This window comes from Microtus pennsylvanicus, chromosome 3, assembly GCF_037038515.1.
Source record: "Microtus pennsylvanicus isolate mMicPen1 chromosome 3, mMicPen1.hap1, whole genome shotgun sequence".
NCBI classification, from domain to species: domain Eukaryota; kingdom Metazoa; phylum Chordata; class Mammalia; order Rodentia; family Cricetidae; genus Microtus; species Microtus pennsylvanicus.
In genome coordinates this window covers 102,448,129-102,465,496 of record NC_134581.1, presented here as the reverse complement: position 1 = coordinate 102,465,496, position 17,368 = coordinate 102,448,129, and positions in this window count along the sequence as shown.

Here is a 17,368-nt window from a genome sequence, read left to right as displayed (position 1 = left end):
GGAATCTGAGCTTTAAAAGAAGGCATAAATCATTTAATTTTCAGTCAGTCCTGGGCAGAGCCCACAGCTAACAGAGCATGCATAAACATTTTGGGAGGTAACATTCTTGCTAGCCAAACATAAGTGAGTGGCAAGCTTTCAATCCGTGAGTCATGCGCTGAAATAATAAGTATTGGTTTGAAAATTGTAAGCTCATTCTTTCAAAGTAGTTATTTAAAGAAAATAGAAAGTCCTTGCCATATCAAAATTCAGTAAAACATGTATTTTAAAATTTCAAATAAGCCACAGATGATGAACCAAATGAATGAGGCCCCAAAAGGTAGCCTTCTGATAACAGCAATATGAAAAATACACTTTTTCTTTTACCCCAGAAAGTTCAGTTTACTTTGCTCTGGGTAAGGCTCACATAGCTTAAAAACCATGCTGAGTACACTTTCCAGGTTGTATCTTGAGACTCAGCTCTGATTTATGCTGATCTGGACAGAACTGTGGAGTGATAAAGCTACTCCAGAAATATCAAATATTTCACACTTGTGGGGAACATTGATATTCAGTTTTCAGAAAAGTAAAACAATCTAAATGAATTTACATCAGATATAATAAATTATTTACCAGAGTGTCTTATTCCCTAGACTTATTTTGAATATATGTCTACAGTGTATCTAGCAGGACCCGGGAAATGTCTCTCTAAAGTAACCATGTTGAATTAATTAAATTCTTTCAGCCATAAAAAATTAAGTAAAAAGAGAAACTAATGCAAAAGGAATTAAAAGGAGAATACATTTAACTCCCAAATGCCTAAAATATTTTTATACTTTCAAGTAACATTTCTTGGAAAATGGAAAATGAAAAAATAGCTTCATGTTTTAACAGCACAGGGATAGCTAGTCACGCATATCATGGAGGTCATCTAATATGCAAATATTTGGTCTCTCTGACTTGAAGAACTGCAGAGTTCACCCTGGGTCTAGAGGGCGTCCCAGTGATGTTCTGTATCACTTCCCTTACCTGTACTTCCAACCCATCTTAGCTCACCTTCCATCCCCAAGACCCATTTCTTGATGGGAAATTATCTTCACTGGCCTTGTTTCTTTGTGATGATTTCAATCAAGGTATCCCAAAGGAAAAAATAAAACTACATGGTTTAAACTTGTAAATCCTTCTTAAACAATGTCATAGAGCCTTGTGTAGTACCACAATTCTGCATTGTTCTATTTTCTACTAGTATGTACTATCATAAATGAAAGAACAAAGTTAGTGCCCAAGAGATGCCATCCCACACCACTCCACATAAAGAGCATTTTACTCTCCTTTCAGCAAGGGTAAGAAGAATCAGAATTGAGGACTGCCAAGTTCACAGACCCTCTCCCTATTCCATGACCTCACAGAGAAAACTGAGAAGACCTACACCTCCTTTCCCACTCTGCCTTCATTCCTCACTGGAAAGCACAGAGAAGAGCCTCAGAGGCCAGGGACACACTCCCTGAACTTATCACACTCTGCATCTCTTTACCATATTCTTTACGGTAGCATCCTGGATGGTGTATTATGATAACTATATTTTTATGGTAGGAAGAAAGATTTATGTGTTTGGGGCTTTACTTTAGTTCTGTAATCTTTTGGAATGCTACTGGGCACATGACATGTACATAGTAAGCAATTATGAAGGAAGGAAGAGAAAGAAAGAGGGGGAGAAAGAAAAATAATAGATAAAGAAAGGCAGTGAGATACTTTTTATCCACATCAACTGTCAGGAAAACATGGCTTTCCTCTTTGAAGTATCTACAGTAGAATGCATGGATACGGATTCTAGTATTTATTAAACAAGGTGATTTTTAGGATATCTATTCCTTTGATGAAACCTGCATAGATATTTAACACAAAACACTTAATATAAAGTAAAATATTATGTGTATACCAGATAAATTCATAAAGTTGGAACTAGTTGTAAAATGTTCCACATAGCTTTCAGTTTTATTGTTGTTTGTAAAAATGAGAGTCAAGAATCTATCAACCAAAGGTTACAAACAGACCAGAGCAAACACTGGGCTGCATCTGGAATCTACTAATCAGAAGCTGCTGAGAATACCTACGAGAGATTTAGTTGAGAAGAAGAAGGATTTTTGAAAACTTTTACCTGCAGTGGGTTTGACTGCAAAAGTCAAGAGGTGACAGCAGATGAAGATTGAAATGGCTTCAGCCTGTTCCAGAGAGCTATTCTTCTCCTACTATTATAGCAACTTGGACACTGTCTCAAAGGCTCACTTGGCATATCATTGTAACTGGAGGCTTCTCATCCTGCCTGGTCCTACAGCTGCTTTTAAAATAACCACTCAGAGGTTTAATATTAATTAATACTGTTTAGCCCATTAGCTCAGGCTTATTATTAACTAGCTCTTACAACTTAAACTAACCCATTTTTATTAGGTTATAATTATCATGAGGCTCTTGGCTTGTTATGTCACATCTTGCTTCTCTAGAGGCTGTTGATGTCCCTCTTGACTACTCCTTCTTTCTCCCTGTATTCAATTTGTCTTTCCCTCCTAGCTCTGTTCTGCCTTACCATAGGCCAAATCAGCTTCTTTATTAACCAATGGTAGTAAGACATATTCACAGCATACAGAAGAATGTCCTACAATGACATATCATGCTTGCCAAATACAAATTGAGTTTTTCTTTAAGTGTGAATTTTTGTTTTTATTTATGAGAAAACAGACAACGACCAGGATTCTAAGCAAGGCGGCAACAGAGTGACTTGATCAAGATGATTCTGGTCTCAGGGAGGAACTATGAGACAGCCTTCTAGAATGGAACTGAGTTCTCACAGTGCTATTTGCAAAGACAATTTCCAAAGATTTTTTTGCATACATATTTGTGTTCAATGTATGTGCATATGTGTATGGACATTTGTTTGTGTGTGGATCATGTGCACACACATGTGGATACTATGAATAGATGACAGAGGTTGCCATCTGTTTTCATTCTCTTTCCAAACTTCTATGCATTTGAGGCAGGGTTTCTCATTTAAACCCAGAACTAGCTAGCTATTCTGATCTAGGCTGTGAGAATGCTCTGGGGATTCCTGTCTCTACCTCCTGATAACTGGGATTTCATGAGAGTGCACGCTCACCTACTTATGGAACATTATGAGTGTTGGAGATTTGAACTTCAGACCTCATGCTTGCATTTTCCCACTATGTGTCATCTCCCCACATCTTATATACTTTATCTTCTTTTCTGTTTAATTTTGTTCAGGGCAGGATATTACTATGCTAATTATTATTCTATTGCTATTGTTGAGTTATTATTGTTTTTACTATTGTTACTATCATTTACCTGCTTCCTAGGTTTCCCAGATATACTTCAAGCTCATGATTCTTCTTCCTCAGTTTCTGAAGCACTAGATTATTGACTCCCCATGCTTTTCTACTGATCATCCCTGGGATGCCTTCTGTCAGTATGTCTACATAGTATTGCTTCAACATTCCTTTGTTGAGTCTTAGCTCTCCTGTACTTCAGAATGTACTTCATCTGGACACAAAAATTTTTTAGGTTGGCTGTGCTAAATGATACCATTACAGTGGGGCCTTGAGAGGCATAAGACATTCCTGCGGTTCACACAGAGGCCTTTTGAGGACACAGCAGGGGCTGTGTATGTGTGTGTGGCCGGGAGTGGTTCTGAAATTACCAGCTCCTTGTTCTTGGACTTACCCTCACCACAGTAGTGAAGAACATTGCTATGACACGTTATGACAAGCAACTCAAGCAAATTGGCACTATCACCATATAGAAAATAGATACTTCACCCTCTATAGAGTCAAATTTAAAACATATAGAAATTAAAGTGCTCTGATCCTGTCTCTGTGCTAGTATTTTCAAAAGTACATGCAGCTCAAAAGTGGTGTCCTTTGCAGATGAGCGATGCATGCTGACTGAGTGTCCTCATCTCAGACCTGGGCAGCAGCTTCTGAAGCAGATCATATGATGATATAAACTCAACTTCAAAATATGCTGGGGAGTCATTGACTGAGAAACACATGTTGACACAGGTACATATTTGTGTGTGTGTGTGTGTGTGTGTGTAGATGCCAACGCTTAGGAAACCAAATAATGAGAAATAATAAAGAGAAATCAAGAAGTCTCATACATTGATCATTCATGGAAATATACAGGAATCCCATGCTGTAAACTTTCACTATAAATGAGAGGAAATACAGGGAGCCCATCATGAATACTATTGACTTTCTTTTCTGATCTCTCTCCTTTTGTTGGACTACTATAACTATGCATGAGTGTCTATTGTCATCTTCCATAGCCTCAGAATCTTGTAAAGCACTGTGGATGCATTCCTCTTTAGCCTTGGGAGGAATTGAAGAAACTTCTATATCCACAAAGCCTCCCTAAGAGCCTAACATTAAGGGAAAATAATATAGAGGCACAAAAATTGAGAGGTTCTATTATCTTTCTGGAACATTCGCCGAGTAGCTTGAGAAGCCTGCATTTATCTTTCTGCTTCATCCACACTGTGGTCAAGACAAGATCTGAGCTCCAGCCCAACCCAGGGACACTGCCTGTCCAACACTTGTCTACACAGAAGGGATGTATGCTGGGCAACTGTGAGGTAAACAGGGGCTTAGCTGATAGCCTGGCTGGAGTGTGGCTGGAGCTAAGAGAGTGCTGGATTTAACAAATGTTTCCCTGCTACGTGATGTGAAGAGCAGCCAGCTTCTTTCTTAAATCATAACTATATCAGGCAGGCTCCGCTAAAAGGGATTCAGTATGTCAGCTTATCCAGATTCAAGTTAAGGGAGGCCTACAACAGTCCCAGATGAAAATGAGGTGAGACAGTGGCCAAGAGTACACAAGCAGCCCTTTCTTTCCCCACCACACATGTGCCTTTCTGCTTCTCTCATTACCATGACCTCACAATTGAGGTGTGATGTGTTCAAGATCCAAGGTCTCTTTCAGTTTCTTTGTGTCTCTGCCCTTTCCTCCCTTTCTGTAAATGCTAATGCCCATTGGAAAACACAGGAATAAATCTGCTATATTAATTCATGAAATCAATAGATAAAAGTCATAGAGTGATCTTGCATTCCAATAGCAGAGCTCCTAAGAGACAAAGATACAAACTGATCCAGCGTCCCAAAGGCAAGATTCCTGAGGGCATTTTCCTACCATAAAAGAAGTTTCTAAAGGTGTCTGCCTTTGAAAAAATGTAATTTTGAACGTGTATTAAATTTTATTAAGTGTAAAGGAAGTTGTTTCTACTTTGATGTGTTTTAATCTATATTTTAATGCAATATGAGCCGTTATTGATGGATACATCTCAGCCCCATTTGAACGTGAGCCAGTTATGCAGCTTATGAAGCAGGCTTTAGAAACAGTTCCAATTAAAATGTTGGAGGTGTTTGGACAGTAAAACCATCTAGTAGTTATTTATGAACAAGAGGCTTCTCAACTGAGATGCCCACACACAGATCCATGGAGGGAGAAATTAAATCAAAAGAGATGAATACGTGCCTAGTGTGCCTGGAAAATATATACAAGTGTATAAAGGTAGTAAAAAATATAGAAAGAGCAAGGAAGGGATATATAAATGAGGTTCTTAATTATAGCAAGTAACCAGGTACTATAAATTGTATGCTAGAGATTTATCTTTAAGGAGTTTCAGTTGAACAACTGGACAGCCATTTTCCCCCAAGTATTTATAGTGTGGCAAATACCAGAGGATCACTAAGGGGTCAGTATGTGATGAGATAGTATCTGTCTGCAGATTTCTCCCTGGGAAGTGAATCATGGGAACTATTTAAATATGGTGACACTGTGAAGGCTGAAAAGCTAGCCCATTGGTAGAGGTGTTAGAGAAAATGTTCCTATCTGCTACAGTGAATACTGTGTATGTGCTTGTATGTATGTGTGTGGGCACTGGTGTGTGTATGTGTTTGTGTGTGTGTGTGTGTGTGTGTTTGTGTGTGTGTTTGTGTGTGTGTGTTTGTGTGTTTGTGTGTGTGTGTGTGTGTGTGTGTGTGTGTGAGAGAGAGAGAGAGAGAGAGAGAGAGAGAGAGAGAGAGAGAGAGAAAGAGAGAGCGAGCGAGCTAAGAGGCATTTTGATTCAGCCAATAAATGTAGTAGCAAATTTAAGAGTTTAATTCTTCAGTACAAAACTGAAAATTTTTGTGAGAATCAAGCTAGTTGTTTTATCATCACTGTGACCAAATATGTAGGACGAGCACCTTCAGGGAAGCAGAATTTCTTCTGCTTACTGTTGGACAGAGGGAGTCATTAGTGGCAGGGAAGGCATGAAGGGGCACACAGGAGAAGGAAGCTGGAGTTTCTCCACCAGGGTATGCCAGAGAGCAGAGAGCAGGGACTCTGGCATTCAGCTAGGTTCTTCTCTTTTCCCCTTTTTCTTCCAGCCAGGCGCTCTAGTCCATACAGTGGTAGCATCAACATTTAGGATGTGTCTTCCCTCACTAATTCATCTTCTTCAGGGAAGCCCTCAGCGGCATGCTTCACGGGTGATTCAAAAATTCATGTGTGTTGACCGTGAAGATGGCACACCACAGCAGCACATCCTTGCTTTCCGTTCATTCTTTCTCCTCGTGCCTGTAAGCTCTTGGAGCGATCAATTGGATGTGATGTTATGGACACATGTTATCTGGAAGTGTTCAGACAGCCCAAGACCGAGGAGTGAAAACTCACCAAACCAGCTTCATGCTGCAAGTTTGCATTAACATGCAAGGCAAACTCCATGAAGATTACTTCATTTTCAGCAAGAGAACAACAGTCCCTACTGTTCAAGGTTTGAATTACACCTACCAGTCATTGTGTTAAGTGTCTCTCGTGAACTAAACCATTTAGGATCATGACATCAGGCCTTCCTATCATATTTTCACTTTTAATCATGAATAACACATTCTATAAAATGTGCATTGTTTACCATTTTCTAGATTCTGAGTGAGCAGCTGAGAAAGATCTATTGTCACAGAAATCATTTCTCATTTAGGTATGATGCTATTGGCCCTAACCTCTATCAGGAGTAAAGATCTGAAGATCTAAAAATCCCAGATCTTCAGAATAAAAGGGATTTTATAGCTACTCTTTCCATGAGCATAATGAAAGCTCACATAGAGATTTGGGACTGGGAAACACCAACTCAGTTTGCAATTCTTATGCTTACTCATTTAACCCCCAGGCTATTAACCACAGTTATTCTAGCATGTTCAGTGACAGAGAATCCATTGCTTCCTGAGAAGTCCATTCTGTTGTATATTTAGGATGTGAAATTTTCTTTTCTGTAACTACCAAAAAAACCTATTTTTCTTCAGCTTCCAGTCACTGGCAATAATTTCAACAATTTTATCTTCTGGAATCATCTAGAATACATTTAAAATTTGATCACATACAATGCTCCATTGTGTGAGTATGCCTATACTTGATTGCCCCCTCAGCAGATTCTCCCCCACATATGATTCTCAGTTTCCCATTCTCATTATAACTTTATTCTGACGTCCAGTCTCCTCACGGTCTCAACAACTCTCAGACTGCTCATACTGGATCACGCACGCCACTTTGTTGCCATAATCTGTTTAGACAAAGCACTTGTTTTCTTATGGGTTCCAAGCATGTTTGGTTCTGAGAAGGGCAGAGGAAGTCCTCTTGGGTTCTCCTTTGAGTTTGTTTTACCGACAATTTTGTAAAATATCGCGGTTGTGTGGTGCTTTCCGTACAAAAGGATTAAAGATGTTGTGAGCCCCAAGACCAAGAGGCAGTTTGTCTCAGTTTTCTTTTCTATACTGTCAGCATCCGTATCAGTAAATATGTAATAGTTCTAATAAATAATTAGAATATTCTGATATTACAATATTCAAGAGGACTGTGATAGTTTTCTAAATAGCATAGAACTAGAGCTAATTTTGGATAAAAGCCCAATCAATCCAAGTTTCAAGAGAGAGCAGAAACTAGAAATCAATGGGTTGCTTTTGATCACATGGCAGAGTAAGAAAAGACAGACCTTAGGTCCTCATACTCTTCTGTGGTGACTGAACAAGCAACTCTAGGTCACTATAATTAGTGAGGTTTTTTTCCTCCCAAATTCTGAAATCCAGATGCCAAGTGCTCTTCTGAGTTCTAGATAAATGCAGCTAAGTTAGTTTGCAGATTAGTCACTATTCTTCAATCAAGAGCTAACCCACTCGGACAAGGCTGTTTCCACAGCAGCTCCGGGCCACTGCAGCTTACTGCTGTGTAGTCAGGCTTCTCCAGGACCCACATAAAGCTCAAATATTGATTCAGCATCTTTCTCTAAGATCTCTTAAGCTGCTCTGGGAACAGACTGACAAATGAGAAACAGCCAAGGATATACCCAGAGAATGAGTCCAGGGAAATGAAGTGTTGGCAGCACAATGAAATAAACTTAATGTTCTCTCTGCTCATGCACAGACAGGAAGGAAGCGGAGGCCATTACACTTCTTAGAAACCAGAGCAGGAGTGGATAGCATCTGCTGCCTTCTCCTGTGTGTGCTGTGCAGAAAGGTGTCTGGCCTGATCTCAGGAGAATTACTGCTCATTCAGTAAGCTGTATTGGTACACATCTTCCTTTGGAGATTGTGGCTGGATTCTTCGATACAATTTTATGGGTTGATAGACAGGTCCACCCTGCCTCCCTGTAAACAGCTGGAATAATGTTTCCCATTGTTAGCAGTGACTGTGTGCTATTTACTGCCACTCCCTCATATGAAGATGCCCCGGTCTACCAATGAAAAGTCATGGTTCTGAGGGTGCTTATTTTAAAAATCAGATTTCTATAATGTTAAACCCAGTGTTTTAACTGAATCCTGAATTCTCTGTTTGGGTAATGAGTTAAGAAAGTCAGCATTCGTCTTGAGTTCTTCAAGGAACATGGCTGTCTTGCCTCAAAATCCTTAAAGTTCATGGTCCTTCTCCCTCGACTCTAGTTTCCTTTCCTGTTTCTACCAAGGAGCCTTCTTAGAGTCCTTGCTGACTTTTTTTTTATTTATTTAATATTTAACCAGGCGGAGAGTATCCCGAGGTGGCAGCCAGAAACGGGCATAAGCAGACACTCCTTGTTGATGGTATTTTTAGTCTGTGTTTGCCTTCTATATTATGAGCTACTTATGGCAGAAACTATCTCTGTTTCTCTATTTTGCCTTAAGATGTAACATCATTCTTCGTGTGTCATAGGTACCTCTTAATTTTAGTTCTAAGTTTTTTTTTCTAACTCAATTTTTTTATTGAGAAAAAAAATTTCTGCCTTCTCCCAGCCTCCCACTCCTCCCCCTCCCCCCACTCCTCTCCCCCTCCCCCCACTCCTCTCCCCCTCCCTCTCCAGTCTGAGTTTTAAATGTTAAAGAATTTTTATAAAGCACAATAACTCTTAATGCATGCCTCTCTGAGGTCACTCTAAATCTAATGAGAATTAAGATGGGAAAGGAACCTGCCTAAATTTCAGAAATTTTTAAGTGGTTTTACCTTCAAATACTGAGTAGTCTTCAAACAGTAGTTTTCCAAACCTCAAGGCACCCAGGATAACTGCTTTCTATGTAAACTGTCTTGCACCCGGTTTATGAACAGCTCCCTGTTCTATCTCCAATGTCTACCCATGTCATGGACACATCAAATATTTAGGAATTATTGATGTGTTACCACCATGGTAGACTCATAATCCAAACAAGTATCCCAACTAAAGTGTGTCATTTACCTTCTTTATAAAAGAGGGATCTTTATAATAATCATGTAAGTTATGCAAAATGATGTCTTTGCCATATTACATACATATGCCATATTTGTTTGAATCCACTCTCCCTGATATCCCTTTTGGCCTTTCTCACTCCTCTCTAGTCCTTTTTAGCTTCCTCTTTGGTTTCTCTTCTGCTTTCTGATTGGTATCATTTCATTTTTCCTTCTACCTTCTCCAAATGAAGTAAAAACACTGATTCTTGTCTTTATGACTGGCTTATTTCACTTAGCACAATGTTCCTCAATTTTATTATTTTTCCTAAAGTTTACACAGTTTTGTCCCTTTTGGGGGTTGAATGATACTGTTTTGTATCTGTACTGCTATATCCCTTTCTTCATCCAATTTCCTGCTGGTTATCATCTTTCCTGACTCCATAGCTAAACTGTTGTAATCTTCAAGTGAATACATATGTGGGTGTCTTCTCTGTGATTGATATTTGGGGTATATACCTAGGAGTGTTCCAGGTGGACCAGTCTCACATTCCTAATGGAGTTCTTACACTTTACAGTGTGCAAGGATCATGTGCTTAGGTGTGATGCAAGTCATCAGAGAACGGGGAGGAACCTTAGCTCAAGGGACTATGATCTGTAATTTGGCAGAGAGCATATGAGCAACCCAGGAAGCCCAGGGGATTCATCAGAGTGCAGACATGGTTCATGGGTCACTGAGGAGATGATTTCTGAAGTCCAGGCAGAAATAAGGATATCAAAAAGCTCTACTAGTGGGAGGTGAGCTATATAAAAGGTTTGGACATGGGGAAAGACTTGCTTCTCTAAAATACCAACAGACTGAAACAAAGGCAAAATTCTATCCTGAAGGTCCCAGGTGTCAAGGAAGTTATGAAGTCTCAGTTCAGAAGCAAGAGTGGTATTTAAATTAGAGATGCGTGAGGTACTTTCTTTAAGACAAACCAAGCTCCAAGATCTCCCCATTGTATCTGATGCACATCACCCCATCCCACCACTTCTCAGAGTTGTTTATGTTCCTGTCTTCCCAGCTGAAATGTGAGCATCTTCAGGGCATGGTTCATGTAGTGTGATTTTTTTTCCTTCCTTCCTTCCTTCCTTCCTTCCTTCCTTCCTTCCTTCCTTCCTTCCTTCCTTCCTTCCCTCTTTCTTTCTTCCCTTCCTCCCTTCCATTCCTTCCTCCCTCCTTCCCTCTCTCTTTCTCTCTCTCTTTCCCTCCCTCCCTCCCTTCCTTTCTTTTTTTTTGAATTTGCAATTCTAAAACTTAGCTCAGTGCCCCACAAATACTTACCTATTCATTAGATATTTACCAAGTGCTGACATGAGCTGACAGATGGGTAGATTTATGAACAATTTTTTTTTGTTTTTCCCATTCCCTTCTGCATTGGGAGAAATGTTTAACAGCTTTTGGCATAAAAGAAACTCCTATGGGCTGGGGCGAGTTGAAAACTAAACAAGGGAATCAAGTGGTCCCAGACTGTACTAGGCAAACAATGTAGTCTGGGACCAGTTAAGGAGAACTTCAACTTTACTTACTGATACTTTGACGTAGCTTAGTATGTCATTTTCCTTAGTTTTTTGTTTTTAAGTTAGGTTTATATGTACAGCCTTTCAGGAATATGCCAGAGGTAAGAAGGAAAAATAAATTATTTTTACCATAAAATTATGAGATTATCTTGTTTATCCTTTCCAATTTTATCTTAATGAGGATCACAGAACCATTTTATTATCATTTGTCCAGACACGTGAGTGCTGAGTACTTTGATTAATATCACAGAGTTACTGTGGAGTCATCTAGAGACAGAGACACTTGCCAGAGAGTCACTGAATTTCAGACACTAGAAATAAAGAACCAATACCCATGCATCTTATGAAATGGGATGTGGATGTGTGTCCAGGAGTTGCATGTCCCCAGACTGTTAGCACAAACTTTCCAGGATAGCTCTCAACTCTCAATCTGCGCCAGAAAAGCATTTCTCATTATTCTCAATGGCTCTGTTATTATGTTGCTTAGGATAATTAGTAGTCAGTCATAGGAAAAATATGAATGCAGCAAATAACGAGAGCTTTAATTTGACACACATTCTCTGTGGTATTTGGCGTTAGGAATGTGTGAGTAATTAATAATGAAAATGAAACAATTTCACATTTCAGTCTTGTTGAATGATGAGGACTGTGCTAACTCTTACACATCCCCACTCCCTCCTCCCATCAGTTCTTGGAAGGAGTTATTACTTCTGCTGGGAACAGGAAGAACAGATGTCTCCAAAGGTGAATGAAGTAATGAGGTTAGCACTAACACTTTTGAGTTTAAGCACCAATGGTTCTTTAAACTCATATCCTTGTGTGATGCCCGTGTCTTAAAATTTTGTTATTCATATACAAAGATGGATTTCATTTTAGGACTAAACAAGATAGTTGATATAATCCATATAGTACAAGACACAAAACATTTCTCTTTAGATAATGCAGATAGTAATGTAGAGGTACTGACCCTAAAAGATTAAATATATTTTGCTCATATATTAAAACAATTTTAAATTCCCCATGAATAAGCCAGGAATGATGGTTCGGGTCCACAATTCCATCACCTGGAAAGGGGATGCATGACTTCTAAGAATTAAATCACAAGCTGTATTACAAGTTCAAAGCTACATGGGCTCCGTGTTGCCAAAGCAAAAATACCAAGCAAAATTTCTCCACAGGTAGAATGAAGACATGTGCTATGGACCCAACTTCTATTAACTTCTTTGGGAACCACTTCTTTCTTCTCTGTGTTGTTGGCTGCTACACCTGGGTTCCTTCACTTGTAATGCTGATGGCCAATGTGTTCACAGTGAAACTTACAAATAACAGATGCAAACCTGGAATATTGAGCTGCCACAAAGTTCAGGCAATGCCATCAACCATCTCCCTTTTCTGAAAAAAAAAAGGTATGTTTTAGTAGTGTGTTCAAATGACTGTTACTCAGGAAGAGATGTGGTATAATCAAGCATGTTACAGGAATGATTTCAACAGTGCTAGAGGCGTATGCACTGAGACCTGAGCAATAAATGGGCAACCACATCCCATATGGAAGGATATTATCAGAGGAATTCACCCAGCCCTTCATGTAGCATCTCATCACAACCTCTGTTTTATGTTTTCTTGCATTTTTTTGGTACTGATCTTTTTCCATGTTAATAAAATGTGCTTTCCAAAAATCCGTTGTGAAGGCTAGACAGGTAACTGTAGTGACATTTCATTTGTATTTTAATAAATAACCTTGCCTGTAAGTTCAGAGAGTGAAACAATCACACTTATCAGTCTTACAGACTAGGCAGTGGTAACAGAGAGTAGCTACATTAGTTTGCCATCAAAACTGGTTGGTAGTGGTATATACCTTTAATCTCAGCACTGTAGAGGAATATAAGAGAAGAGGAGACACAGTCTCATTCTGAGATTCCTGAAGGCAAAGTTGCTATTTTGGACTATAGTAGAGGTAAGAGTCAGTGGCTGGCTGTTTTTCTTTTCTGACCTTTAGGCTGAACCCCAGTTTCTGTCTCTGGGTTTGTTCTTTAATTGTGTTACGGATGACTCAGTGGTTAAAAGCACGTATAGCTCTTGCGGATGAGTAGGTTCAGTTTCCAAAAGCTGTGGTGGGCAATTCACAACTACCTGTAACTCTAGGTCCAGGGAATATGACTTCCTCTTGTGGACTATGTGGGTACAGCAAGCACATGCATATACATACAGGCACATAATTTAAAAAATAACAAACATAAAAATGTCTTTGTTTCTAAGGCTTTCTTGTAAATGGAGACTGCTAGTTCATTTCTCAGCCACACAGAACAGAATGATCACACAGAAACTATGTTAATCACAAAACTGTTTGGTCTATTAGTTAATAATTCTCATTAACTAACTCTCACATCTTAAATCAACCCATCTCTTAATCTCTGTATCACTACGAAGCTGTGGCCTGTTGGTAAGGTTCTGTCTTTCTTCTTTGGCAGCTACATGGCATCTACCTAACTTTGCCTATTCTCTCTCTGTTTTGATTTCCCACATAACATTACTCTGCTAAACTATTGGCCCAAACAGATTTATTCATTAACGAATAAAAATAACACATATACAGAAAAACATCCCACATCATCTTTCCTTTTTTGTCTTAATAAAACATAAGGTTTTAACTTTAACACAGTAAAATTACATATAACAAAAGAGTTATCAAGCAAGAATTATAGTTACAATATTTCTTTTGAGTCTAATGTTTCATATTTAATTTATCTTTTATCATAACTAAGGAAAACTATAATAATAACTATCTATTCTTCAACTCCATCAGAGACTCCAGCAGGATATAATATTACCTAAGTAAACAGGAAATTCATTGTAGACAACTTCCAAAACTCTAAAATTGTCAGAGATATCTTGCTGCCTGGACAGTCACCCAAAGTTCTTCTGTGACATTATGGTATCTGTCTTGAGCCTATATACACCCATCGTATCTAGCAGACTTTTCAGTGAAGCAAAAAATTTGGAGATCTGTCATGCCCTGTACTGTTGCTTTCCCCTGTGTCCTGTAAAATGTCTGGCAGTTTCTTCCATGAAACAGAAACATTGAGGGAACATCCCATCTTTTGAAAAATTCAGCAGTCACTTTTATGTAAGTCCTGCATTTCCAGTTCATACAGCATACCATCAAGCAGTCCAGGCAAAACAGTTTCTTGCCCAAGTGGCTAGCATTGTCACATTGAAGGCAAATTCCATAACACATTTCTTCAATACCCATCAACCTCTCTGAAGTAATTGGTGCTGTCATAAACAAACTTTTCTCACTATGGAGGAATGTCTAAGTTCTTAAAAGCTTTTAAATGCCATATCGTGTAGGTCTTTGAAAGGTTTGAAGAATACCTATCCTTTTGAAATATATCTCTGTCATATGGAAAACCTAACTAACATGACTACAAGTTTGACTATAATAAATGACTATCTATTAGCATGTATTTCTTAATTATACATTACATTTTAAAATGAGCTGTATAAACCTAATACCTTAAACAAGAAAACAAGAGTAGAAATATACATATACACAGTGTAACAAATTGGTCTTAAATCTGTGTCAATACACTACAGTCAATAGCAATGTAAAGTATTTGCCTCCAAATCATATTACCCTTATTTTTTTTTTAGAAATTGACCTTGACCATTAATCTTTTATAAACAACCCTTTTAATAGAAAATAAACATTTATAAACAATCATTTCGGGAATTTGAGCATAAAAACTGCTTCCTACTCTTTGTTGGGCCAAGTATTTCTAAGGTTCACAGAAACATTTCAGAGGGTCTTGTTCCATAAAACCACATTATCCTGGAAGGAATCCACAGGTTCTCATCTTCTGTGTAAACAAAAGCAGAAACTCTTTTGCAACATAGCATATCCTTAGACTCAAATTTTGAAGCCAAGATACCTTTAAAATTTATATGTTGTTTAGCTTAGCAGTCCCTAGAATCAAATGTCTGTCTGTTGTCTGAAAATGCAAGGAAAACACAATAATATACATAATCCAGACTCCATGTGCATTTTCCATCTTTATGTGGCTTATTTTCTTTACTCCTTTAACCTATGACTGTCTGTACTCATTTATATTACTTTTACTGTCTCCTTTGTTTTTTTTTAATTCTTTCTTTCTTTCTTATATAACTTTATATACTTTTTTACTTCTCTCTTCCAAACCTATGTACATTTTTAAATGTATTATGACAGATTCAGAGGTTTATTTCTGTCTGAATATGTCTTTTTTGAGTATCTGTAATCATTTTCTGACCAGGAATATGCTAAGCAGGCATGGGTAGGACCAACTCTGCCACCCTGCCTGTTGTCTCTGTCTCATTCACATGGCGGAGGTATGCTTACTGCCTTTGCTAGCCATGCTCACTGCCCCACCTAAAAGAATGCAGTGGGTCTATGTTGCCATTCAGCAATTTGTAACATGCTTTTCCCAGACTCCATTAAATGCTCTGTAACTGGACCAGCATGAATCAGGAAGCAACTCTGAAAGGAGCCACACAGTTTGTGCTGCTACTGTTGAGTCAGGAAACATTCTCTTAAAGAAATCATGCCTCTGCTTGCTTCTAGCAATCACAGTCCACTCAAGAAAAGGCTGCTACCAAGAAGTCATGCTTAACTCTGTTCCTTGGGACCTTGAAAGTTTCTTCTGTGTTAGTGTGAGGATTAATGAGCCTTACTGTCTGGTTCAAACTAGAGTTATATAGCTTACCACCAGAAACCAATGCAAGTTTCATATCTCTAGAATCAGTGGAGAGGACTTTGTGCTATTTGTTGTCCAGAAAACATGGGGCTTTTAAATGATGCTTAGTTAAATGCTAAATTCTTGGCATGGTGTAGATGTTAGGAGTTTATATGGGCTTCTTTTTGTGTTTTGTGTTGTTTCTGTTTTTGTATTTTGAAACAGGGTTTCTCTGTATCTTTGAAGCTTGTACTGGAACTTACTTTGTAGACCAGGCTGGTCTTGATCTCACAGAGATCCCCCTGTCTCTGACTCCCAAGTGTTGGAATTAAAGGTGTTTGCCACCTGGCTATGTTAGGGACTTGTAAAATGGTGGAAAGAGAACTCAACCCTGGAGAAAGGGACTGTTTTATGTAAGGATTCACAGGTAATAGCAGTGCTGAACTATGAGCTGTGACTTAATGGCTGGGGATGTTTCTTTGTCTGTCAGGTTAATCTGTCTAGTAGCTTTCCTCATTGCTGCGACCAAATATCGGAGTAAAACTAGATGAATGGAATAAGGTTCATTTTAGTTCATGGCTCACCATAATGAGGTGGCATGGAGAGCGGCTCTCTAGTGGATCAATCAGCCACCCACCTATTTCTCAGGGAAAAAGGAAGCAGAGAAAGGATAGAAAACATGGGCAATAAAACTGCCTGATAATGCTTCCCAAGTTTTATTGTGCCTACTAAAGGTCCAGCAGCTTCACAAAAGAGATCACCATGATCTAAATATTCAAATACTAGAGCTTGTGGAGTCACTTAAATCACAGCTATCTTCTCTTCTCCCTCTTTTTTTTTTCAGCACTACTTGTCTGTGTTTGTATTTGTAGGTTTTTTATTTGTGTCCATATATCTTTCTTTTTGTTTGAGTACTTTTAAACTGTGGCTATGTAGAAAGCATTAAGATATAATGTATTAGTAATGATGCTCACTTAAGATATTGCACGATAGCAACCAATAGCAGTATGGTGGGAAGAAGCCATAGACCATGTCTAATGCAACAAACAAAAGTTGGAGACAATGTAGGGGCTTGCTTCCCTGATTTGAATATCCCATTGATAGCACCATTCATGCATGTACCCTGTTGAAATTCCCTTGTTTTTGTTTTGTAGCAGCTGCTATCCCCTTTTCATAGAAAAGTCCTCATCCACTTGTACATCCCCCCAGTGACTGAGAGAGAAAGTTCAAGCAAGTTTTTCCTTGATGTAATTTCAACAATTCTTGCTGAAGTCCCACATGCCTAAAAGGGTAAGTAAAGATGGTACTGCTTGCAGAGAGTCCCCTGACTGTAGAGAAGGGTCAGCAGATGGGTACACATCAGCATGTTTTCCTTTAACTAGAGGGACATATGGAATACGGCTGCT